This window comes from Tamandua tetradactyla, chromosome 23 (genome assembly GCF_023851605.1).
Source record: "Tamandua tetradactyla isolate mTamTet1 chromosome 23, mTamTet1.pri, whole genome shotgun sequence".
Taxonomy (NCBI): domain Eukaryota; kingdom Metazoa; phylum Chordata; class Mammalia; order Pilosa; family Myrmecophagidae; genus Tamandua; species Tamandua tetradactyla.
The window spans coordinates 46647074-46671376 of record NC_135349.1 but is presented as its reverse complement, the minus strand read 5'-3'; the positions used below and the strand labels follow the sequence as shown (position 1 = coordinate 46671376).

The window sequence follows — 24303 nt, the reverse complement described above, 5'->3', positions numbered from 1 at the left end:
GCACCTACAAGTTGTCTTGCAGGATCCTGTAAGAATGGGATGTCACGTCTGGAAAGTGGCTGGCACAAAGATGGCAACCAAGAAACGGAGCAAAGAGATTTGGGTATTTTTAAGCACTAAAGGCTTATGGTAAAACCATAAGAATCTGAGCACTATTAAAGGATTTCAGATGAAATTTAGGTTTTCCTGTCACCCCTCGCTACTTCCAGTCTCCCAAGATGAACTACTATTATCAGACTTTGGTGTTTTTCTAGAGCGATTCTATACATATACAAGCATACACAAATGTAAATACCGCACACACCACTTCCCACTTAATAGCTCTTGGAGATTATGTCACTTTGGTTCATAAACATCTCTCTTCATTTGAGCAGCTGCTTAGCACTTTGTTAAATGAATTACCATTATTTATTTGACCACTCCTCTTTGTGAGCATTTAAGTTGTTCCTGCCTTTAGCTATTATAAACTTTGCTGTGATCAATGTCCTCTAAGTGCATCTCCTTAAGTCAGGTTCAGCAAGGTACAGTTTTCAGAGGGAAACTCACACTCCTCAGTGTACTGTTCAATGAGTCCCAACAAAGATGGGGGGCATCAACTACCACCATGGAGACAGGAAACATTCCCATCACCCAGGAAATTCCCGTGTGCCCTTCCACCTACCCTTTGTCCTGGCAACCACCAATTGGCCCTCTGGCCCCAAAGAGTGCCACGTAGCCGGGTCACAGACTGTGCAGCCCTTTGAGCCAGGTTTCTTATTTAGCCATGATGGGTTTTTTTTGGTATGTTGTATGTCAGGGTCACATTTCATTATTTTTCCATGTAAGTATCCCGTTATTACAGCACCATTTGTTGAATTTTTGTTTGTTTTCTGGAGAAGTGCATGGCCCAGGAATCAAATCCCGTTCTCCCAAGCATGATATTAAATGCAATAAATATTTTTCCACATACCTTTCTGGGAATGTGTGAGCATAACTCTTAGGAGTTGCAGGATCAATGCACACATGTAACTTTTATTTGTATACATGTTGTCTTGAAGGTTGTCCCCCTCAAGTGAGCCTCTAGATTTGTATTATTTGACTATATATTTCTTATGTGCACATACACTGCCCTGAAGGTTGTTCCCTTCTCTGTGGAATTCCAGAGAACAAGGGTCAGGGTTTTCCTTGAGCCCAGGCACTTCCCCAGATTCAGACGCCAGTGGATCCTGGTCAGGCCTGATAGCTTCTGTCAATTTGCCTTGGCAGGACCCATGTGCCTAAGTATTCAGGAGCTCACACACGGAGCTCAAGGGCAGAAAGGGGCTCCGCAAGGCCGTCGGGCACCAGATGCAGGGCTGCTGTGTAAGGGATGGGAGGTAGAGCCTCAGAAAAGCCCAGAGGGGCCAAAAAGAGTACTCTGGAGGCTTCCAGGGTAGACAGCTTTCTGCAGGCTGGAATAACGCCCAATGATGGGTCGACTGGAGGATCTGTGCAGGCAAAACCCTCCAAAAGCCCAACATCCGTGAAGTGGAACTAAGTCACCAGAGCAATAGATGTGTCCGTCTTTTGGCCATTTGGGGTCCTGGTTTGATTTTCCTCAGCAAGGCTCCTTGAAGAAAGGGGTTGATCTGAAAGTCCTGCTATTGACCCACGTGCATTTTATTCCTGCTTTTAAGGAGAAAAATGGACATTAGGAGGGAAAAATGGGAGAAAGCCTTGATACGAAGCCTTTGGACCCAAGCAAATGCATACATTTCAGACTCTTAAATACTTGCCTTGGCCTTCTCCTCCAGCAGTCGGTCAATCAACACAGCGAACTGAGGTAGGAATCCAGCACTCAGGGAAACCCTCTTAAAGCAGGTCGAGGTCAAGGCCCATTTGGTCTGCCAAGTCTGATGGCATGGGTTCGAATCCTAGCTCAGCACCCTCTCCCAGCCTGGAAAGTGACAACCATTGTGCCTCCCCCAGGCCAGAGCTGTGCGAATGGAATAAGGGCACAGCAAGGACCTTGGCACGTTGTGGGTGTTCAGCAATTGGCAATTGCATTACTATTATTTTACCACGCTTGGCTGGGAGTAAAGAGCTCTGTGCATCTCATTTCATGCTCTCTGTAGCTCTGGGAAGTGAGCACTGTCTATACCTCATTTTACGTGGGCAAACGAAGGCTCAGAGGGGTGAATCTGTCCTACTGAGGACACATAGTCTTGGTATGGCTCAGGGAATGTTTTGTTTCCTGCGGAAAACTAGAAGCAGGTAAAAATAATTGACTTGCTTCTGCTGGGGCTGGCAGAGAGCTCAGAGAGTATCTCAGCAGAGTCTCTAGTTTTTCTCCAACATTTATTATGAAAATGTTCAAAAACGCAATTTCAAATGCATTCTCTGATGTAGAAGGTTGTTTTCAAACCAAGTCCAGCATGGGAGACAAAGTACTAGGAATGCCCTGGCTGGGGAGGGTGAGGCTTCATTTCCTAGCCCATTCCGGCTTCTAGAGGCCGCCCCTGGCCCCTTCATTTTCAAAGCCAGCAGAGCAGCACCTTCAAGTCTCTTGCCGACCACTTCCATAGTCACAGCTCCTTCTCGGACTCTTTTAAGCACCTCTGTCATTGCGTTGGGCCCACCCAGAAAATCCGGGTTAATCTCCCCAATTAAGGTCCTTAATTCAATCATATCTGCAGAGTCCCTTCTGCCATGTAAGGAAACATGTTCACAGGTTCCAGGCATTAGAACACAGACACCTTTGGGACTGCTATCCTGCTTTCTGCCATGGGCAGTGTAAAATAATACTGGGCAATGGCGAGGTCAGGAAAAAGAACCGTGGATTATCCAAAATATGGAGACACTCAGGGGGAGGAGGGACAACTCAGGGCATTTCCCAAGGTCTTGTTTTATTTACAATGCTGTTCTTTTTTTAGGTTCTAAAATGCAGTACTCTGTGTTTCCTACCCAGATCTAAGCCCTTATCTGCTCCTCTACATCTGTGCTTCTCACACTCGAATGCACCCACAGATCATCTGGGGACAGTGTTGAAATGCAGATTCTGGTTGAGGAGACACGGAAGGTATAAAAAAGAACAACCAAATTGAACTAGAGTTGAAAAGTACAGTGTCTGAGATGACAAAAACAGCACTAAGGCTAGGAGAGGAAGAAATGGAAGTGCTCTTGGAATGTACTTATTCTAAATGTGAAATACTAAACCATTACTTGGAGCCGGACTGTGACAGGTTAAAGATGTATGTTACATACTATAAAGGAACTACTGAAATAACGCAACGCAGACTGAGAGCTAATAAGGCAACAAAGAGATAAAATGGAATCATTAAAAAGATTCAATAAATCCAAAAGAAGGCAAAACAATAAATTCAATGACACCAAAAGCTGGTTGTTTGAGAAAGCTGATAACACTGATAAATATTTTGTCAAACTGTTTCAGTTTCCTTGGCTATTCGAGCCAATACCATCAATGGGCTGGCTTGAATAATGGGAATTTATGAGCTCATGGTTTTGAGGCTTAAGAAAAAGGCCAAATCAAGATGTCCTTACACAATGCCTCTTCCCGAAGACTGGCAATCCGGGTCCTGCTGACCTTCAGCTTCTTGCCTCCCTGAGCTTTTGCTCGACCTGTCTGAATTTCATTCTGCTTATTTATAAAGGATTACAGTAATAGGAGCAAGGCCCGTCCCTACCGAATTGGGCCACATTCCAAACTGAAGGAACCCCATCAATAATAGGTCCTACTTATAATAGGTTCACAGCCACAGGAATGGATTAAAGCGTATGGTTTTCTTGGGTACACCACTCCAAACTACCATACAAAGTAATCAGGAGAACAAGAGAAAAGGTACAAATAACCAAAATCAGGATTGACAGAGGTGACATCACTACAGAGTCTATAAACAGTAAAAAGATAATAAAGGAATATTATGAATATTTTAAGGCAATAATTGCAGGAACTTAGATTAAATGGACAGATTCATGGAGAAACAGAAACTACCAAAGCTCACTCCAGAAGAAATGGATGGGCTAATAAGCCCCATATCTTTTACAGACATTGAATTTGTAATAAAAAACCTGACAACAAAGAAAACTCCAGATTTCATTGGTGAAATCTACCAAACACTTAACGAAGAAATACAATCCAGTTCTACACAAAAGCTTCAGAAACCTGATGAGAAATATTTCACAACTCATTTTATAGGGCCAAGATTACCTAAGCACCAAAACCAGATAAAGGCATTACTTTACAATAAAAGAAAGTGACATACTAATATCTCTCATGAATATAGATGTAAAAATTAGTGAAACTTTAGCAAATTGAATCCATCATATTAAAAGGATAATACAGAGGGTGCGAGGGTAGTTCAGTGGTATAATTCTCGTCTGCTACGTGGGAGACCCGGTTTCGATTCCCGGCCCATGCACTTCCCAAACAAGCAAACGAAAAACCAAACAAAGAAATAAATTCAACAAATGGTGCTGCAATAAGGGGATACCCGCATGGAAAAATAATGAAATGTGACCCCACCATACAGCATACAAGAAAAAAAGAACATGAAAAAGGATAACACATCATGACCAAGAAGGGTTTATTCCAATAATGCAGTTTGGTCAACTCTCAAAAAACAGTCAGTGTAATTCATCGTATTAACAGAATAAAAAGAAAAACCACATGGTCATCTCAAAAGATGCAATGTCTGACAAAATCCAACAGATACTCATGATTTTAAAAATTTTATAAATTACATGCTACAACATGGATGAACCTTGAAAATGTTAAGTGACATAAGGCAGACACAAAAGGTCAAATATTATATCATACCACTTGCATGAAATATCTAGAATAGGTAAATTCACAGAGACAGAAAGTAGATTAGAGGTTCCCAAGTGCTGGAGAACCCAGAATAGCCAAAACAACTTTGAAAAGAAAAACAAAGCTGGAGGACTTAAATACTTTATTATAAAACTACAGTATGGTATCGACATAAAGACAGACAAAGAGATCAATGGATCAGAATAAGGAGTCCAGAAACAAACCTGCACTGTCACAGTCAACTGATTTTTTTTTTTTTTACATGGGCAGGCACCGGGAATTGAACCCGGGTCCTCTGGCATGGCAGGCGAGCATTCTTGCCTGCTGAGCCACCATGGCCCGCCCAGTCAACTGATTTTTAACAAAGGTGCAAAGACAATCACGTGGAGAAGAGACAGCCTTTTCGGAAACAATCGGATATTCATATATAAACAACTTCAATCCACACTCTGCACCATGTACAAAAATTGCATACAAAATTTAACTCCAATGAATCACAGACATAAACATAAAATCTAAAATTATGAGACTTCTAGAAAAACACAGGAGAAAACCTGTGATACTGGATTAAACGATGATATGGATTAAATGATGATATGATACCAAAACAATGTATAAAAGAGAAAAACTGATAAATTTGACTCATCAAAATTCATTCTTAAGAGAATGAAAAGACACATCTCGGAATAAAAGAAAATATCTGCCAAGTGCATATCTGATAAAGGGCTTGTATCCACCATGAATACTGTGCTCTCAAAACTCAGTGTTTTAGTTTGTTAAGCTGCTGGAATGCAATATACCAGAAATGGAACGGACTTTAGCAACGGGAATTTATTACATATCAGTTGCCAGTTTACAGTCCGAAGGCTGAGAAAATGTCCAAACTCAGGCACCATCGAGAGGTTAGGTTCACTCAGGAAAGGGTGATGCCATCAGAAACACCTCTGCCAGCTGGGAGGGCCCGTGGCTGGCATCTGCTTGTCCCTTGTTGCTGGGCTCCGGTGCGTTCAGCCTGTCTCCTGTGGAGGCTCCTCACTTGGTGTCCGTGGGCCTTTCCTCAGCTCCTCTGGGGCACAGCTCTCGGTTCTGGCTCGCTTAATACCTCATGGAAGGCCCACGGCAATGCCTGCTGGGTCCTGGGTCTTGTGTCGGCTCTGTTGCTTCTGCCTTCTCTGAAGCTTTCTCAAAACGTTTCCCCTTTTAAAGGACTCCAGTAAACTAATCAAGACCCAGTTTTGAATGGGTGGCGCCACATCTCCATCTAATCAAAAGGTCACACCCACAATTGGAAATGCCACATCTTCATGGAGATAATCTAAATTTCCACTCCACAGTACTGAATCAGGATTACAAGAAACGGCTGCCCCCACAAGACTGGATCTGGATTAAAACATGGTTTTTCTGGGGTACGTAATAGCTTCAAACCAGCATATTTGTAATAAGAAAAAAGTATACCAATTTAAGAAAATAGGTGTGTTAGTTAGATTCAGTTGTCAACTTGGCCAGGTGAGCATGCCTAGTTCTGTTGCTGCGGACACAAGCTAATTACTCCAAGCTAATTACATCTGCAGTCGGCTAGGAGGCGTGTCTGCTGCAATGAGTGACGTTTGACTTAATTGGCTGGTGCTTAAATGAGAGAACGCAATGTAGCACAATCTAGCAGCTCAGCCCAGGCCTTTGGAGATGGACAAAGAAATCACCCCGGGGAAAGTTGTGGAACCCAAGGGCCTGGAGAGAAGACCAGCAGAGACCATCTTATGCCTTCCACGTAAGAAGGAACCTCAGTGGAAAGTAAGCTGCCTTTCCTCTGAAGAACCAACGAAATAAATCCCCTTTTATTAAAAGCCAATACGTCTCTGGTGTGTTGCAATCTGGCAGCTAGCAAACTAGAACAACAGGGTTAAAAATAGGCTTAAAAGTTTGAAGACACTTAACCAAAGAAAATATGTGGATGGTAATTGAGCACATGAAAAAATGCTCAACACAAGTTCTTAGAAAAATGCAAGTTAAAATCACAAGACACCACTACACACCCATTAGAATGTAAAAAATCATAAGCGTTGATAAGAATACAGGGTAACAAAGTCTTACCCACTACTAGTTAGAATGTATGACCACTTTGGAAAGCAGTTGAAAAAGTTAAATGAACACTGATGATACTATCCAACCATTTCATTCCCAGGTATTGACCCAAGAGCAAGGAAAGTATAGGTGATGCAAAAACTTGCACATAAATGTTCAGAGCTTTCTTTGTTATAGCCCCAAACTGGGACAATCCAAATGCCCATCAAAAGGTGAATGGAAAACCAAATTGTGATATAATCATATAATGGAATACTATACAGCAAGAGAAATAAATGAACTAGTGATACATGAAACAACAGCAATGGATCTAAAATAATTAATGCTGAAAGATGCCAGATGGAAAAGTGCATTCTGTATGATTCCATTTACACAAAATTATAGAAAATTCAAGCTAATCTATAATGACAGAAAGCGTATCAGTGTAATGGGAGGGCATAGAACTTTTGGGATGATGGATTTGTTTTTATGTTCTCTATTGTGGTGATGTTTCATGGGTGTATCCATGTGTCAAAACCTGCCAAATTGTACATCTTAAGTATGTGCAGTGGGTTGTATATCAGCAAAACCTCAATAAAGCTGTTTTAAAAAATAAACCAATAATCATTAATACTTATAAAGAGGGCTTACACACACAAGACACTTTTTAAAAATGGTTTTATTCATATTAACTGATTTAATCTTCCCAAAAATAGCCCTTTGAGATAGTTAACCTTGTTTTCATCATTTTACAGAGGACAAAACTGAAGTATGAAAAGGAGATGTGAAGCTGGTAAATGGGAGCTGGGATTTGAATGCAGAGGGTCTGGCTGGGGTAATCCATGTACTTTTCAAAAAATATTTTTATTGTAAACAACAAAAAAACATACATTCTATACATGGTGTATAATCAGTGGCTCACAATATCATCATATAGTTTTGAATTCATCACCATGATCATTTTCTTGAACATTTGCATCTCTCCAGCAAAAGAAATAAAAAAGAAAAAGAAAAAACTCATCCCAACCATACACCTTACCCCTTTCTCTTGTTGACCACCAGTATTTCAATTTACTCAATTTATTTTAACCTTTGTTCCCCCTATTATTTGTTAATTTTTATCCATATTTTTTACTCATCTGTCCATACCATAGATAAAAAGGAGCATCAGACCCAAGGTTTTCACAATCACACAGTCACACTGTAAAAGCTATATTGTTATACAATCATCTTCAAGAAACACAGCTACTGGGCGGGCCGCGGTGGCTCAGCGGGCAAGAGTGCTTGCCTGCCGTGCCGGAGGACCCCGGTTCGATTCCCGGCCCCAGCCCATGTAAAAAACAAACAAAATATAATAAAACAAGAAAATGTTTAAAAATGTTTCCCTTTCTTCCTCCCATCCTTCCTTCCTTCTCTGTCTTTCCTTCCCTTCCTCCCTCTCTAAAAAAAAAAAAAAAAAAAAAAAAAAAAAAAAAAAAAAAAAGAAACACAGCTACTGCAACACAGCTCTACAGTTTCAAGTACTTCCCTCCAGCCACCCCTACAACACCATAAACTAAAAAGGGATCTCTATATAATGCATTGAGAATAACCTCCAGGATAACTCTCTCAGCCACTGACACTATTTTTCTCTCTTCCCTTCTTGGTTGAGAAGGTTTTCTCAACCCCTTGATGCCGAGTCCCAGCTCATCCCAGGATTTCTGTCCCATGTTGCCAGGGAGGTTTATACTACCCTGGGGTAATCTGTGTTCTTAACCACATTTGACAGCCTCTCTATATAATGAATCTGAACAGGGTTTTTCAACTCAATTAAAAGTTCCACCTACTGTGCATACAGTACCTTGTTAGGCATTTTGCAGGATCCAGGGAAGAGGTAGAAAATTCTCTCCTAAATCCTACCCTCCCCCCATTCCTTGCTACCTTTAACACGGGTGGGGGCGCCACCTACTGGTTCAAGATTGGAACTGCAGGTACCTCCTGTGCACTACAAATGTTTTGTTTCCAAGGCTCACAGAACACCCGCAAGGGGTCACCAGGGCCACCTGTTTAAAATGCAGATTCCCTGACTCCGCCCCAGCCCTGCAGAATCAACATCTGAATTTTTACCCAGTGTGACAAGTTCTTTTCCCACTTCAGCAGCAGTGGGAAACAGTGAACAGGGAAACGGGGTGATCCAGTTTCTAGGACCGTTTCATCCACTAATCCTCTGTGCAGTGTAGAGCACCTCTGCCTATCTCGGTCTCAGTTCACCCATGTGTAACCAAGACCGCAGGATCAGACTTCTGTGACTCTGATCTACAATCCTACATTTACACAAACACACGTTGGACTTCACTCTGTACTTTGAGCTTTGCGTGCTTAAATTGTTTTATCCCGCCAGGGAAGGTACTTCTATTATCTCCATTTTGCAGAGGGGATACAGCCTTACAGAGGTGACGTAACTTGCCCAGTGTTATTCACCTCATAAAGGTCAGAGTCAGGATTTGAATGTGTGCTATCTGACATCAGAGCCTGAGTTGCAAACTTCGGTGTAATCTGTCCTGACCTTCTCCCTCATCTGCAACCGGAAGTCCGGTGCAGTGTTGTAAACCGTGAAAGGTTTTAAAAACATGCCCAGGCTCCACTCCCATGATTCTCACTTAACTGGTGTGTTTGTGTGTACAGGGGGTGAAGAGAGGGGTGGTGCTCAGGCATAGGTATTTCAAAAAATCTCCCCAGATAATCCTAATGGTTGTAAACCCTGCTACAGAGAGTATACACAAGTACCCAAAAAATCTTAACAAAAATTTAAGCTTCAATAATTTCAAGAGACATGAAAAGATGCTCAACTTCACTCCCTATAAGGGAAATGCAAATCAAAACCACAGTGAGATTTCATCTCATGCCCATTAGAATGGCCATTATCAAAAAAACAGAAAACGACAAGTGCTGGAGAGGACTTGGAGAAAGAGGCACACTAATCCACTCTTGGTGGGAATGTCAAATGGTACATCTGCTCTCCAAGGCAGTTTGGCAGTTCCTCAGGATTTCCTTAGGATGACCATATGATCCAGCAATCCCATTACTAGGTATATGGTCAGAGGAACTGAAGGTAAGTACACAAACGGATATTTGCACACCAATGTTTATAATAGCATTATTTTGATTGCCAAGAAATGGAACAGCCCAAATGTCCATCAACAGACAAGTGCCTAAACAAGCAGTGGTATATACATACGATAGAATACTACACAACTGTAAAACAGAATAAAGTCCTAAAGCATGAAACAACATGGATGGACCTTGAGGACATTATGCTGAGATCAGCTAGAAACAAGAGGACAAATACTGTATGCTCTCTCACTAATGTGAACTAACAGTAATGAGTGAACTTTGAGAGTTAAAGTTAAGAGCACAGATTATTAGGAGATAGAAAGAGGTTTGAGATTGGGCATCTGGTGCAGAAGGAATATAGACTGTGCAACGGGACTGTAAAATTTCAGAAATGAACAGCACAATATTATCTGACAGTAGCAAATAACATAAGTACATTGAATGAAGCTGAATGCGAGTATGATTGAGGGAAAAGGGCTGGGGGCATGTATGAAACCAGAAGGAAAGACAACATAAAACCAGAAGGAAAGACAGAACATAAAGACTGAGACGGTATAACATAGGAATGCCTAGAGTGGACAACGATGGTGATTATATGTACAAATACAAACATTTTTGCATGAGGGAGAACAAATGAATGTCAACATTGCAAGGCACTGAAAATGGATGGTATACAGGAAAAGGTACAATCAATACAAGCTAGGGCCTATAGTCAACAGTAGTAGCATTATAATATACTTCCAGTGAATGTTATAAAGGCATTAAGCCAAACTAAATGTCAAGAAGCGGGGGGTGGGGGAGTGGGTATGGATTTTATGTGGAAGAAAAGGAAATGACTTCATATAGATTATGCTGGTGAAGGCATGTCTATTTAACTAGGTTGGATTGTATGATCTGTGAGTAAAATTGTTTAAAAATGAACAGAGAGAAACAATTGCTAGAGAAAATGTGGACAAAGAGATGTATTCACTGTTGGTAGGAAGCTGAGAGGGGCAGGTCCTCCAGACACAGTGTGGTGATTCCACAGGAGGCTAGGGATGGGGTTGCCATATGATCCTGCAACCCCTTTGCAGGATCCTGCAACCTGGAGAAACTGAGAGTGGGGACTGAGCAATGGATGGAGGTAGCCTAAGGGTACAAGATGGAGGAATGGAAGGCGGAGCTGTGGTGCTTACATACAATGAACTACTGAGCAGCTACAAGCAGAGCGTCTTCTCTACTTCTACAAGCAGAAGTGAAGTTGTGAGGCACGCAACTAGGTAAAGGAATCTTAAGGACAGTGTGTTGAAAAAAGGTTACAGAAACAAAAAGACAATCATGCCTCATTCATATGGATTAACTGCAATATACAAACTCGGAGAATTTAAGTGGAGAGCATGGGTTATCAGTTTGGGTGTTTAGGAGTTGTAACTGGTATTTCTAAATTCTGAGATACTGGGCTTTTCGTACATAACCTAGTCATTCCCTGAAACTTTGGGTATTTATGTGACACCTAAGACTCAGAGTTAGAGCTCTGAAGCTGTGAAAGTCAGCATTACCCCATTAAGCAACTGTTTAAAAGCCGAGGAAGCGACCAGACTTTGTCTAGAGATATGAATGAAGCTGACCTGGATAGGACTAAGGTAATCAGAATACTGGGTAAAGGACGATAGGGCCCATAATTTCACACTTCAACCTCCGTGCAAGACCAAAGGGAGAGATGTTTATTTGGTGCAAAATTTACATTTTGGGTAGCACAATATCTAATTTAATGTGCATGGCCAATTTACTTGAATACCATAATTACATGGAATCTTGAATAGGGTGTGAGATATTATTGGTTTGTACAGGTTGGTGTGATACCCCCATATATCCCAGATTAATTTGGGCAGAGGATAAAAAAAAGTATTTACAAAGTGCCCTTGCAGGGTTTTCTAGTTTGCTAGCTGCCGAAATGAAATATACCAGAACCGGAATGGCTTTTAAAAAGGGGAATTTAATAAGTTGCTAGTTTACAGTTCTAAGGCCAAGAAAATGTCCCAATTAGAACAAGTCTATAGAAATGTCCAATCAAAGGCATCCAGGGAAAGATACCTTGGTTCAAGAAGGCTGATGAAGTTCAGGGTTTCTCTTTCATCTGGAAAGGCACATGGTGAACACAGCGTCATCTGCTAGCTTCTTCTCCTGGATTCCTGTCTCATGAAGCTCCCAGGGAGGCATTTTCCTTCTTCATCTCCAAAGGTCGCCGGCTGTTGGACTCTGCTTGGTGTGGCTATGTCGTCCTGCTCTGCTCTCTCTGAATCTCATTCTCCAAAATGTTTCCTCTTTTATAGGACTTCTGAAACTAATCAAGACCCACCCAAATGGGTAGAGACATGTCATCACCTAATCCAGCTTAACAACCACTCTTGATTAAATCACATCTCCAGGGAGATGACCTAACTACAGATTCAAACATACAGTATTGAATACGAATTATTCTGCCTTTATGAAATAGGATTTAGATTAAAACATGGCTTTTCTAGGATACATACTTTCAAATCAGCACACGGGGGCTAGGGAGAAAGGAGGAAATATTCAACTTACCTGAGAAATTTCTGATATTCTCACAAGCAGTGGGGACAACCAGTTCAATAGGCTGAGCCCTCAATTTGGGGTTTGCCCCTATGAAGTTTATTCCTGCAAAGGAGAACCTAAATCTACTGATAATTATGCCTAAGAATCATCTCCATAGAACCTTTTTGGTTATTCAGATGTGGCCTCTCTCTAAAACAACACGGCAGGTGAACTCACTGCCCTTCCTGCTCAGTGGGACATGACTCTTAGGGGTATAAATCTCCCTGGCAACGTGAGACCTGATTTCTGGGGGTGAGCCCGGATCCAACATCATAGGAATGAAAAAGCCTTCTGGACCAAAAGGGGGAAGAGAGAAATGAGGCAAAACATAGTCTCAGCGGCTGAGAGATTTCAAACAGTATCAAGAGGTTATCCTGGAGGTCATTCTTATATGTTATATAGATATCCATTTCTAGTTTATGGTGTATTGGAGTGTCTAGAGGGAAGTACCTGAAACTGTTGAACTGTGTTCCAGTAGCCTTGATTCTTGAAGATGATTGTATAACTATAGAGCTTTTACAATGTGACTATATGACTGTGAAAACCTTGTGTCTGATGCTCCTTTTGTCCAGGGTATAGAGAGATGAGTAAAAAAATATGGATAAAAATAATAATAGGGGGAGATAAAAGGTAAAAATTGGGTAGATTAAAATACTGTGGGTCAATGAGAGAGAGGAGGAAGTGGTATGGGATGTGTTCTTTTTTTTTCTTCTTTTTCTGGAGTGATGCAAATGTTCTAAAAATGATCATGGTGAAGAATAAAAAACTATGTGACAATATTGTGAGTCACTGGTTGTATAAGATTTTTTGGACTGTACATGTGTGGATATTTCTCAATAAAATATTTTAGAAAGTAATTTCAAAAGCATAAATTCTACAAATTATTTTTATTTCATTTTTTAACATTTTTTTTATTGTGAAATATAATGTAGTAGCTAGGTTCAGGTCAGCAGTATTGTTAAATCCTATCTTCTCTGTTATAACTCCTCCTTCTCCCTTTGATCCTTCTCCCAATCTTTAAGGGTATTGGGGCTATGCCTAAACTTTTCCATATGGAATAGGGGGATGGAATTAATTGATGTTCTTGGAGAGGCTGGCCCCTCTGGGTTTTAGGACTTATCTGGCCTAGGAACCATCTGGGGGTTGTAGATTTCTGGAAAGTAATCTTAGTGTGTTAAACTTCTGTAGAATCTCAGATAGAGCCCTAGGTATTCTCTAGGGTTAACAGGAACGGTTTTGGATGGGGCACAAACTTATTTTTTAAACCATTTTTTAAACCATTTTTTACTGTGAAATATATATACAAAGCAAAGAGAGAAAAAGCAATAATTTTCAAAGTACACATCACCAAGTATAGGGCTTGCCTATTTTCTTAAGAGTCCCCAACGGTTAAGTGGGTACCTGGGGTTTCCCAGATGGGAAAGTTTAACAGTTCCTGTTTTTGCCCCCTTTGGACCCTCAAGGGACTCTACCAATACTTTCAAATTATCAGCTCACAGTAGTCTAAGATGTATCCGGGTATAAATTAAGCCATACACAGAATTACAAGGCTCATTCCCATTGCAGTCTCCATGTGTTTGGGCTGTTTAAATGAGCTATCCAGACAGGGTGATTAAGACTGTGTTACAGAAAATTTAGGTTCTAGACAGAATAAATTTCTTTGCCTTTGGTCTCATACCACAGATGAAGGTCTAGAGTAATACACTGCCATCTTTTACACTGTATTCTGATTTACCTTAGTCCCAGTCATATTGGCTTTATTTTTATCTCTAATTGAGACCTGATCTCTTCTTTTGTAACTTTTAACTGTTATTATTTGTAGCTATGCTAACTATCAGGGTTGCAGCACTCCTTCTGGGTCTTAGGTGTCAGAGAGTTACCCAAAGTTTCAGGGAAATACCAGCTGATAAACATACAGCTCAGTGTCTCAGCATCCAGAAATACACTTACAACTTCAGACTAAATGTGGCTGCTATAGGACTTACAATCTAGGCTCCAATTTTCTTATAATTTTTCTAAAAGAGACCTTAGAATATTTGGTCTTTTGTTTCTGTTTATTTTGTATAACACGTCCTGAAAGTTTAATCAGTTTTTTGCATGCCTCTCAATGTCCTTTTTGTAACTGCACCATATTCTATCATATAAATGTATCACAGTTCATCATTTTGCTTCTCAATCATTGTACCCATTGGCTCCCTCCATCTATTGAGCATCATGGACAATATCCAAAATAAACAAACCATGTCTTACAGTATCCTCACTTGGTTGTACACTCAGCAGCACTCTCAATTTTAGACAATTTTTCATTGGTTCATAGAGACAAAGAAACCACAAACACAGCCTCATCAAATAGCAAATCAAAACTACTTCTTACTGGGCGGTTGCAAAGGTGGCTCAGTGGCAGAATTCTCACCTGCCATGCCGGATACCTGGGTTCAAATCCGGGTGCCTGCCCAAGCCAAAACAAACAAACAAAAAACTACCCCTTGCCACTTGTCCCTCCCCACCCAATTAGTTGTCCCTGGTAGTGCTGTGGTACTGCTGACGTCTTCCTGTTGACTACTGGCTATAGCATGCATTTTTGGTCTCCCCCCATACTCCTCTACTACTGACTTTGTCCAATATCAATTTTTTGAAATAGTTCATCCAAAAACTTATTTATAATTGTAGATTTAATCAGTGGGATACATAACACTATACATTCCCTTTCAATCATATTTACCTTCAATATAGCAATTTACTTATAACCCACTAATTCATTATCATCACTTCTATCCATTCCCTTGCATTTAAATTCAGCCTCTTTGGGCAGCCTTTTCCCCATCTCTAGCTTCTGTGTACCTCTACGTCTCTATTTTCTACAGTGAACCTCTGAGATTATCTTTACTAAAGTCATAACAGCAAAATCATACAGTATCTGTCCTTTTATGTCTGAGTTATTTCACTCTGCATTATGTCTTCAAGGTTCATCCACATTGTCATGTTTTGGGACCTCATTTTGTCTTACTGTCGCATAATATTCCATTGTATGTATATAATACATTTTGTTTATGCACTTGTCTGTTGATGGGCACCTGGATTGTTTCCATCTTTTGGCAATTGTGAAGAGTGCTACCATGAACATCAGCATGCAAATGTCTGTTCATGTCACTGCCCTCACCCCTTCTGGGTATATTCCGAGTATTGGTATTGCCAGGTCATAGGGTAACTCAGTATCTAGTTTTCTGAGGAATTACCAAACTGTTTTCCATAGTGGCTGTACCATTATAAACTCCCACCAAGTTAATAAGTGTTCCAATTTCTCCACGTCCTTTCCAACATTTGTAGTATCCTGTTTGTTTAATAACAGTCATTCTTACAGGTGTGAGGTGATATCCCATTGTCATACTGATTTGCATTTTCCCTATAGCTAATGAAAATGAGCATCTCTTCATGTGCTTTTTAGCCATCTGTATTTGCTTTTTGGAAAAGTGTTTATTCATATCCTCTGCCCATTTCATAACTGGGTTGTTTGTTCTTTTGTTGTTGAGCTGTATAATGTCTTTATGTACACAGGATATCAAGCCTTTAGCCGGTATGTGGTTTCCAAATATTTTCTCCCATTAAGTTGGCTGCCTCATCACCTTTTTGATAAAGTCCTTTGAGGAATAGAAGTTCTTGAACTTAAGGAGTTCCCATTTATCTATTTTTTCTTTTGCTGCTTGTGCTTTAAGTGTAAAGTTAAAGAAGCTACCTCGTTTTACTAGGTCTTGAAGATATTTCCCTACATTTTCTTCTAGAAGTTTTATGGTACTGGCTCTTACATTTAGGTCTTAAATCTATTTTGAATTAATTTTTGTATAGGGTGTAAGGTAGGGGTCCTCTTTCATTTTTTTGACTATTGATATCCAATTCTCCCATGTCCATTTGTTGAAAAGACCATTGTGCTGGTTTGAATCTGTGGTGGACCCCAGAAAAGCCATGCCCCTTAATCTCATTCAATATTGCTGGGTGGGAGCATTTTGATTGTTTCCATGGAGATATGACCCACCCAATTGTGGGTGGTAACTTTTGATTAGATGATTTCCATAGAGGTGTGTCTCCACCCATTGACGGTAGAGTTGCTTACTGGAATCCTTTAAAAGAGGAAACATTTTGGAAAGAGTCCCTTTTTTTTGGCAGAGCCACAAGAAAGTCAGCAGACACCACCATGTTTGCCATGTGCCCTTCCAGCTGAGAGAGAGACACTGAATGTCATTGGCCTTCTTGAACCAAGGTATCTTTCCCTGGATGCCTTAAATTGAACATTTCTATAGACTTGCTTTAACTGGGATATTTTCTCAGCGTTAGAACGTTAAACTAGCAACTTATTAAATTCCCCCTTTTAAAAGCCATTCTGTTTCTGGTATATTGCATTTTGGCAGCTAGCAAACTAAAACAGCCATTCTGTCCCAGTTCAGTGTATTGGGGGGCCTTACTGAAGATTGATTATCTCTGCACTCACAATTTGATTCCACTGATTGATTCTTTTATCTTGTACCAGTACCATGCTATTTTGACCACTGTGGCTTTATAGTAAGTTGTAAAATCAGGAAGTGTTAGCCCTCTCACTTTGCTCTCTCTCTTTTTTTTTTTTTTTTAATATGGAACACTTTACAAATTTGTGTGTCATCCTTGCGCAGGGGCCACGCTAATCTTCTCTGTATCGTTCCAATTTTAATACATGTGCTGGCAAAGCGAGGATTCACTCTTCTTTTTAAAGATTATCTTTAGCTATTTGGAGTTTCTCCCTTCCAAATACATTTGATATCTAGCTGTTTGTAGTTTGTTAAGCTGCTGGAATGCAAGACACCAGAAACAAAAAGGCTTTTAAAAAGAGAATTTTTTAAGTTGCAAGTTTACAGTTCTAAGGCCATGAAAATGTCCAAATTAAAGCACCACCAAGAGTTTACCTACATTCAAGAAAGTCTGATGCTGCCCAAAACAATTCTGTACAATATACAAAGTAGGGATAGTCATAAGATACATATTCCCATTTCCATAGAGAGGAACTGCAAGGAACACAGGGGACACGGAACTCAAATAGTTTTGAAAACCTGCAGGGCAAACTCCATTAGATTTCAAAGTCTGAGAGTCATTTATCCTTTGGGCAGGAGAAATTGGCAGTCCCACTCTTTCCAAGGGCATACACAGCGGCCCTGCTCTCTGCAAATGCAACCTTGGGGGACTTTGGGGAGACCATCTTTTTCTCGACTTCACCCTCTCCAAACATCTGGGATCTCTGCCATCTCTGGGGCACATGCTCAACCCCTCCAGAACAATGTGGTGGCAGCAATGCTCACCCCAATCCCCAAGGAATGTGCTCCACCTTCTCCAAGGCCTGGGACACAGAAACTGCTACCCTCTGCCTTCAGGGCAAATTCACCCTCTCCAAGTGCATGGGTGGGTCCACTCTCCAGGTCCAAGGTTTCTTGGCTTCAGACCTTAGCTTCCATGGCTCTGTCCTTGAAGTTATTTTTCCTTTAATTTGTCTCTTTTCTGTCCCTTTTAGTCCAGACGGGCAGTGGTTCAGTTTATACAGATCCCCCAGCACTCTTGCTGGCTTTCTATGTAGTAGGCCGGGATCATAACCATCCCACAACAGGATTTTCCACAAATCCTTCCTGGATAACTCCATTTCCAGTCCTGGCTTTTTCTAAAATGGCTGACCGGTTTCATGTTCAGTTAAATCCACATGTGGGGCACTATTCTCTGGGATCTCCCTTTCTGGAAGCCCAGAATTTTCCAGACTATCAATGTCTGGTTTCTTTGTACCAAGAGTTCAGTTCTTAGCTTATCTCTTTCCTGTCACATTTCACTATAAGCTGCAAGGAGAAAGCAGGCCACACTTTTCCACATTTAATTTGGCAGTCTGCTAAATATCCAAGTTCACGGCTTTTAAAATCTGCCTTCCATCCAAAACCAATGGTCAATTTTGCTAAATTTTCTGCCACTTTCAAAGAAGAATCAGGTGCCTCCCTTCCAGTTTGCAATAACACATTATTATTTCCATCTAAGGCCTTATCAGTTCTACCAACAGTCTCTTCAAAGCATTCTAGACCTTCTCTATCAAGCTCCTCATAACTCTTCCAGAATCTTACCCTTATCCACTTAAAAAGCTGTTCCAACATGTTTGGTATTTGCAAACTGCAGCAGCACCACACCTCTCTAGTATTAAAATCTGTTTTAGTTTGCTAAAGCTGCTGGAATGCAATATACCAGAAACAGAACAGCTTTTAAAAAGGGAATTTATTAAGTTGCAAGTTTACAGTTCTAAGGCGATTAAAATGTCCAAACTAAGGCATCCAGAGAAAAATACCTTGATTCAAGAAAGGCCAGTGGGTCTGGAACACCTCTGCCAGCTGAGAAGGCGCACGTAACATTTGCTAGCTTTCTCTCCTGGCTTCTTGTTTCATAAGGCTTTCCCAGGGGTGTTTTCATTCTTCATCTCCAGAGGTCCCTGGCTGTGTGGGCTCTGTTGGCTCTGAGCTTTTCCCAAAATGGTTCCCTCTTAAAGGGCTCCGGTAACCAACCCCACCTTGAATGGATGGAGACACATCTCCATGGAAAATACCTAATGAAAAGGTACCACTCACAACTAGGTGGATCACATCTTCATGGAAACGATGAAAAAGATCCCACCTAGCAATGCTGAATGAGGATGAAAAAGTTTGGCTCTTCTGGGGTATACAACAGTTTCAAACTGGCACACTGGATTTTCCAAGTCTTCAAAATATGTCATTGGGATTTTGATTGCTATTGCATTGAATTTGTTGATCAAATTGGGTAGAATCAACATTTTAATGACCTTCAACCTTCCTATTCATGAGCACGGAATGTCTTTCCATCTGTTTAGGTCATTTAAAAAATTTCTTTTAGCAGTTTTGTAGTTTTCTGTGTACAAGTCCTTGACATCCCTGGTTAGGCTTACTCCTAGAAACCTGATTCTTTTGGTGGCTATTTTGAATGGAATTTTTTCCTTAACTGTCACCTCAGATAGGTCACGACTTGTATGTATATAGAAAAATTACTGATTTTTATACTTAATCTTGTATCCCATCACTTTGCTGAATTTATTAGCTCAAGTAGCTCTACTGGGGATTTCTCAGGGTTTTCTATGTATAGGATCATGTCATTTGCAATTAATGAAAAATTTACTTCTTCCTTTCCTAATTGGATGCCTTTTCTTTCGCCTATCTAATCATTACAGCTAGGACTTTCAGTACAATGTTGAATAACAGTGGTTGACAATGAGCATCCTTGTCTCGTCCCATTCTTAGAGGGAACGTTTTTAATTTTTTACTGTTAGGTATGATGTTGGCTATGGATCTTTCATATATACCCTTTATGATATTGAGGAAGTTTCTTTTGAAGTGTTTTATCAGGATATGAGGCTGATATTTGTCAAATGCCTTTTTATCATCAATCAATATGATTATGTGATTTTTCCCTATCTATTTGTTAATGTGCTGGACTATGTTAATTGATTTTCTTGTGTTGCTCCACCCTTGCATTCCTGGTATAAACCCCATTTGGTCATGATATATAATTCTTTCAGTGTGTTGCTGGATTCAATTTGCTAGTATCTTGCTGAGAAATTTTGCATCTATGTTCACTAGGGACATTGGTCTGTAGTTTTCTTTTCTTGCAGTGTCTTTATCTGGTTCTGGTATCAGAGTGATGTTAGCTTCGTAAAATGAGTTAGGTAGCATTCCGTTTTCCCCAATTTTTTGGAATAGTTTGAGCAGGATTGGTGTTAGTTCTTTTTGGAATGTTTGATAAAATTCCCCTGTGAAGCTCTCTGGTTCTGGGCTTTTTTTGTGGGAAGATTTTTGACGACAGATTGAATCTCTTTACTTGTAACTGGTTTGCTGAGTTCTTCTATTTCTTCTCGAGTCAGTACAGGTAGTGCATGTGTTTTTGACACTGATTTGTTCTAACTGGAATAGACACATACTCCAGATATGGGTTGCCTTCCCTGTATGCAATGCTTCCACCAAAACTACCATCTGTGGACTTACGGAATGCCTTATCCACCATTATGGTATTCTACCACCATCATGGTATTCCACCCAGCATTGCTTCTGATCAAGGAACCCACTTCACAGGAAATGAAGTGCAGGAATGGGCACATACTCAGGGAATTCTCTGGTCTTACCAAATTGCCCATAATCCAGAGGCAGCTGGGTTGATGAAACGGTGGAATGGCCTTTTGAAGACTCAATTAAGGCATCAATTAGGTGGCAATACCTTGCAGGGCTGAGACAATGTTCTCCAGGAGGCTGTACATGCTCTGAATCAGCATCCACTCTATGGTGCTGTTTCTCCCATAGCCAGGATTCAAAGGTCTAGGAATCATGGTTGGAAATGGGAATGACATTACTCATTATCACCTCTAGTGATCCACTAGGAAACTTTTTGCTTCTTGCAACCTTAAGCTCTGCTGATGTACTAGTATTAGTTCCAAAAGGAAGAGTGCTCCTATGAGGAGCACACAACAATGATTCCATTGAACTGGAAGTTAAGACTGCCACCTGGTCACTTTGGGCTCCTCATGCTTCTGAATCAACAGATCAGGAATGGGAGTACTTTACTGGCTGGAGTGATTGATCCTGACTATCAAGGTGAAATAGGACTGCAACTACACAATGGAGGCTGTACTGGTTTGAATCTGTGGTGGACCCAGAAAAGCCATGTCCTTTAATCCTCATTCAATACTGCTGGCTGGGAGCTTTTTGTTTGTTCCCATGGAAATATGACCCATCCAACTGTGAGTGGTAACCTTTCATTAGATGATTTCTATGGAGGTGTATCTCCACCCATTCAAGGTGGGGTTGCTTACTAGAGACCTTTAAGAGGGAACCATTTTGGAAAGAGCTACAGAGCCCATGCAGCCAGGGATCTTTGGAGATGCAGAAGGAAAACGCCTCAGGGGGAGCTTCATGAACCAAGAAGCTGGGAGAGAAAGCTAGCAGATGCCGCCATGTTTTCCATGTGCCTCAACTACATGTGCAATGTAGTTGAGAGTGAAATCTTGAACACCACTGGCCTTCCTGAATCAAGGTATCTTTCCCTGGATATCTTAGATTGGACATTCCTATAGCCTTGCTTTAGTTGGGACATTTTCACAGCCTTAGAACTGTGGACTTGCAACTTAATAAATTCCCCATTTTAAAAGCCATTCTGTTTCTGGTATATTGCATTCCAGTAGCTAGCAAACTAGAACACAGGTAATGAAGAATTTTCCTAGAACAAAGGAGATCCTCTATGGCAGCTCTTAGTACTACTATGCCCTGAGATAAAGTCAATGGAAAACGGCAACAACCCAATCCACGCACGACTACCAATGGCCCTGAAACTTCAGGAATGAAGGTTTTATCATCCCACCAGGCAAAGAACTACGGCCAGCTGAAGTGCTTGCTGAGGGTAAAGGCAACATGGAATGGGTAGTGGAAGAAGATAGTGATAAATATGAACTATGACCATGTGACAAGTTACAGAAATGAGGACTGTGATGCTATGAATATTTCCTCCTTGTTGTTATGTTGTATTACGTTTATGTTTATGTACAAGCATATGTTTGTGCTTGTACATAAAGCAAATATCGTGTTTTCTTCTTATCATACAACATAAGTAGTATTGTTCATGTTATAGTACTTAATTTATAGGGTATCAAGTTTAAGTATGAATGTTGGAGGTACATGGGTAGTTCAATGGTAGAATTCTCGCCTGCCATGCAGGAAACCCAGGTTCAATTCCCGCCCATGCACACACACACACAGCCCTCCACCCCAACCCCTGCAGCAAAAAAAAAAAAAAAAAAGAGTGAATATTGCCTAAGGGTGTGTTTCTGGTTGAACACAGTAAAGTGGAGTATTGTTAGGTGAAACATATGTCTGCTATTGTGTTCTTTTTAGAGATTAAGTATGGTTTAAGGTGATATGTATAGCTGCAAAGTTGACAAGGAGTGGATTGTGAGGGTTATGTTCAGGTGTCAACTTAGTCAGGCAATGGTGCCCATCTGTTTGACCAGGTAAGCACTTGTCTGTTACTGCAAGGATATTTCGTGGCTGGTTAATCAACCAGAAGGCTGGTTTATTAAATCATTAGTGAACCGACTGCATCTGTGACTGACTATATCTAAGATCAACAAGAGTACATCTTCCATAAGGAGAATATCCAATCAGTTAGATTTAACCCAATCATTTGAAAACTTTAAGGTGAAAGAGATAATTTCCATTTTCTCTTCAGCCAGCCAGCCTCTATTGTAGAGTTTGTCAAGACCTTCATTGGAGTTGCCAGCTAGTGGTCTGCCCTGTGGATTTTGGACTCTTACATCCCCACGGTTACATGAAACACTTTTATAAATCTCATATTTACAGAAATCTCCTGTCAGTTCTGTTTCTCTAGAGAACCCTGACTAATACAAGTAGGATCTGTTTCCCTACCTCTCAAATGTAAGCTGCCCATGTGATTTGTTTTGACCGACAGAATGTGGTAGAAGTGACTGTGCTGGTTCCTAGCCTTACCCAGATGCCATCTAAAGGTGCTCAGGCTAGACCACTGAATGATGAAAGACCACATGGACAGACAGAGGACAAATGGAGGAAAACTGAGGCAGAAAGGAGAGTGATGCCATCTTGAAACTTCTAGTGAACTTGTTATTTAATGAAGCCACAAGAGTGAGGCCAAGTGAAAGCACAAGTGAAAACAATCACCCAGAGTCATGAGAGGGGTGGGATAGGGAATAGGGAGTTAATGCTTAAATTGTACAGCGTTTCTATTCGGGACAATGGGAAAAGTTCTGGTAATGGATGGTGGTGATGGTAGCACAACATTGTGAATGTAATTAACAGCAGTGAATTATACACTTGAATGTGGTTAAACGGGGAAATTTTTGGTTTCATATATATGTAAGTAGAGTAAAAACAAATCTGTGGAATTGTACAACACAGTGAACCCTAATATACCCCATAGACTTTAGTTAATAGTAAAATTATAAAAATGTGCTTTCCCACTTAGTGAAAGGATGATGGGGAACAGTATAGTCATAGGACCTCAAAGTACTGACCCAGAGAGCTCTTATTAATTACAAAAGGAACTGTCCCATTCATTGGAGAACGCTGGCAGACACTATCTTAACCAAGTGCTCAAGCTCCACATTACCAAAAATGGAATTGACTTGATGTGCTCCTGATATGATACAATGGTAAGCACACATCACCCAAGTATCACGCCAAAAATAAAAAGCAACTTAACTGCAATCTGGTCATGATGCGAGGAAATCAAAACAAATGAACATTAATGGGCTTTCTACAAGACAACTGGCCCGGACTCTAAGAAATTATCAGTCATGAAAGACCAATTAAGAGAAAAAAACAAAACAAAACAGGAGAGTTTTTCTATTCTTAAATGAGGCAAAAAAGACACAAGAACAAAAGGCACTGTACGATCCCTGATTGGCACCAGAATCAAAGAGCGTCTCTCACAGTAATTGGGAAAAATTGAAATATGAACCGTGGATCAGCAAAAAGAATTGTATCAACGTTAAATTTCTTGGGTATTAAGATGGTACTGAGGTTATGAAGGACAACGCTTTTAATCCTAGAGAACACCTGTTAAAGCACTTATGCTAGACATCTGCCGATGCGGTTTAAAGGGAATAGGAACGAAAGTACCGTCCTCCTGGCAGGCGGTTCGCGCATGTGCATAGCCGTCTATTTTCAAGCCTTACCGCGCAAGGCTTCAGG

At 40.7% G+C, this 24303-nt stretch overlaps 1 non-coding gene across 1 annotated transcript; it reads right to left on the bottom strand.

The window, feature by feature from the left end:
* Positions 1-17151: 17151 nt before the first annotated feature.
* Positions 17152-17254, bottom strand: LOC143667884 (U6 spliceosomal RNA). The gene has a single exon (XR_013168191.1). It is a non-coding gene; the product is annotated as a U6 spliceosomal RNA (small nuclear RNA).
* Positions 17255-24303: the final 7049 nt, after the last annotated feature.